Source organism: Octodon degus, unplaced genomic scaffold (genome assembly GCF_000260255.1).
Source record: "Octodon degus isolate 3935 unplaced genomic scaffold, OctDeg1.0 scaffold00242, whole genome shotgun sequence".
NCBI lineage: Eukaryota > Metazoa > Chordata > Mammalia > Rodentia > Octodontidae > Octodon > Octodon degus.
This window is the reverse complement of record NW_004524818.1, coordinates 3005622-3008951: the sequence shown is the minus strand read 5'-3', so window position 1 is coordinate 3008951 and position 3330 is coordinate 3005622. Positions and strand designations below refer to the sequence as shown.

Below are 3330 nucleotides of genomic sequence, written 5' to 3'. Positions count from 1 at the left end.
AATGGTGTATAGAGTTTACAGTGTCTCACTACATAGATCAGACTCGTAGTGATCCTCCTGTTTACAGCCTCCCACGAGCTGGGATTACAGGCGCACACCACCATGCCCAGTCTCAGTCGCCTTCTCAGTGTGCCCCAGAGGTGGGGCTGGCATGGCAAGCTAGGGTGCATATTCTTCCAAAAACTCGCAGAAATGTATGGTTAAAGGTGGTGAACCCAATTTTTTGAAAAACAGTTGTTCAAGGGGCCAGCCTGATAGCTCAGCATACTTAAGTGCATGCTTAGGCAGAGCGCAGCAGCCTGGGTTTGATCCCTGGCATGCCTTGCCAGCCCCTACCATGAGGCAAGCTGAGATGGTGATTGATACTAGGAGTGATGGTGCACACCTGTAACCCCAGCACTTGTGAGCTTGTAAACAGGAGAATCACTAGGAGTCTGATCTATGTGGTGAGACTCTGTAGACCCTGTAGACCCTGTCCTAAAATACAGAAAAGAAAAAAGAAAAGCAAAGAAAAATAGTAGTTCAATAAATCTGATTAAATGATGTTTAATGAAAAATATTTAGGGCTGGGGAAATAGCTCAGTATAATAAGCACTTGCCTGGCAAGTGCAAGGTCCTGAGTTCAATCCCCAGTACCAAAAAAAATGATTTTTTATATAAAATAATCAACATGAATAAAATATAGGTAATTTTGCAATTAGTGTACATGCTTACAGAAGAACACAACAGCCTTTGAGCCTTGAGAATTTCGGCTGGTGCCTGGAGGTTGCTGTACATACAGGAGGTCCATTCTTGCAAAATGGACAAGCAATATTCATTAATTCAAGTTTGTATTCTATACAAAATCAGGTTTAGATGAATTAAAGAAAGAGTAGGTGAATAAACAATGACCAAAGTTTGGGATGCAGAAAAGTTGGAAGAATTGTGGCCAGAAAAGACCCTGGTACAAATGTGACTCAAAGCCAAAGATGAATATTATGAGGAACCACATTATAAGCCTGACTGTCCTGTGCATCTGTCTGTGTTGCAGTACTCATTCACAACTGTCTGCATTCTCTCTCACCTAAGTGTGCATCACCGCTCCATGGAAGATGCAACAGATATGGATATGAGCTCCTTGAAGCCCCAGAACTATCCCCTCAGTTGTGAACTAAAGGTCGACAAAGATTATCCCTTTAAGTGGATAATGATGACAATGAGCACCAGTTGTCATGAAAGAATGGCCAGTTTAGGGGCTGGTGCAAAGAATGAATTGCACATTGTTGAAGCAGAGGCTATAAATTATGAAGGCAGTCCAATTAAAGTAACATGGACAACTTTGAAAATGTCTGTACAGCCAATGGTTTCCCTTGGGCGCTTTGAAATTATCCCACCTATTGTCTTAAGGTTGAAGTGTGGTTCAGCGCCTGTGCATATGAGTGGACTGTGGAAGAAGATGCAGAGTCTGAAGAGGAAGAGAAAGAAGATGCAAAACTCTTAAGTATATCTGGAAAGCAATCTGCCCCTGGAGGTGGCAGCAAGGTTCCACAGAAAAAATGTAAAACTCGCTTCTGATGAAGACAACGAGGATGATGAGGAAAAAGATGAGGATGATGATGCTGACGATGTTTTTGATGATAAGGAAACTGAAGAAAAAGCTCCAGTGAAAAAATTGATATGAGATATTTAGGCAGAAATGCACAAAAATCAGACCAGAATGGGAAAGATTCAAAACCGTTAACTCCAAGATCAAAAGGGCAGGAATCCTTCAAGTAACAGGAAAAGACTGCTAAAGCACCCAAAGGACCTAGTTCTGTAGAAGACATTAAAGAAAAAATGCAAGCAAGTATAGACAAAGGTGGTTCTCTCCCCAAAGTGGAAGCCAAATTCTTTAGTTATGTGAAGAATTGATTTTGGATGACTGACCAAGAGGCTATTCAAGAACTCTGGCAGTGGAAGAAGTCTCTAAGAAAACAGTTTAAACAGTTTGTTAAAGTTTTCGGTCTTGTTTCATTACTGTAACAGTTGCTATCTGGCTATCCTTTTTATAATGCAGAGTGAGGACTTTCCTTACCATGCTTCATAAATGTTGTCCAGGTCCCATGGCCAAGAATGTGTTGTCTGAAATGCCTGTTTAGTTTTTATAGATGGAACACCAGCTTTTGCTTGGTTTTAAGTATGTATGGAGTATTTGATAAGACATAGTAGTAGTGGATGTCAGACATGGAGATGGTAGGGAGACACACATACATGTGAAATAAACTCAGTATTTTATTCTTTTTTTTTGGAACCAGGGATTGAACTCAGGTCCTTGTGCTTGCCAGGGAAGCACTTACTCAACTGAGCCATCTCCCTAGCCCCTTAAACTCAGTATTTTAATAAAGTAAAAATAAAAGAAGCTATGTCATGCGTGTATAGCATTATTTGTTTCCCTTCAGCAATTTCTGAATAACCAGTTGGAATAGCTGTAACTACCAAGCAAGGATTTCAACACTGCATACCTGTCTTATAGTGAAGAGTCTCCCTCTTCTTCTTCCTAAAAGAATTCAGCAACTCAGGAAGCTTCTGACATGTGGAAAGCTACAAATCCAGCTGCCTTAAAGACTCTGTGGAATATGTCAGGTTAAAAAATATAAATGAGGATCATAAAAACTCTATGATTATCCTACATCCAATAGAAAGAGTTCAAGAAATGTCCATTAATCCATATAATGTGGAAGAAAAAAGTCATCAACTTTGGTTAGATTGCAAACAGTATCTCATTCTTCTTTCAATGGCTCCTGTTAACTATTGTGCCTCTCCTGTCTTATTTAGTAAGCACTTATATCAAAGGGATGTTTCTGCCTATTCAAGACACAAATTCATGGACCATAACCACACTCCACAGTTTGCTGAATTAAAACTCTCCAAATGACCATTTTCACAAGTTATTTTCCCTTACCATTCTTACCATAGCACTGCAATATGGCATAAGATATCAGCTTCATGGACTTGACTTTATTTCTCTTGTGTGCTATACACGCACGTTGGTACGCACTTCTCCAAGTTTGTGGAAACCAAGGAGAGCTTTATAGCCCCCCTAATTACTTCTGTCCTGGAAAGACAATTAGTCAGTATTCATCAAGTTTTCATGGTTTAGCCTAGGTCAGACAATCAAAAGAATTATCATGGTTATTTTATATGCTTCATAATATACTCAGAAAATTTAGAAATAATGTCTTTTTTGAAACAATATCTTGATACTATAAAAACTGTCCTTTAGTAAGCTGTAAAATGAGTCAATATTGTTAAAACTATATAAAGAAAAAGGACATTCTTTATAATCTAAAGAGTATTTGAAGACACTATTCC

The 3330-nt window shown here is 39.0% G+C and overlaps 1 pseudogene; it reads left to right on the top strand.

Moving 5' to 3' along the window:
- The first annotated feature begins 1084 nt into the window (after window positions 1-1084).
- LOC101566271 lies at window positions 1085-1890 on the top strand (annotated as a pseudogene).
- Window positions 1891-3330: the final 1440 nt, after the last annotated feature.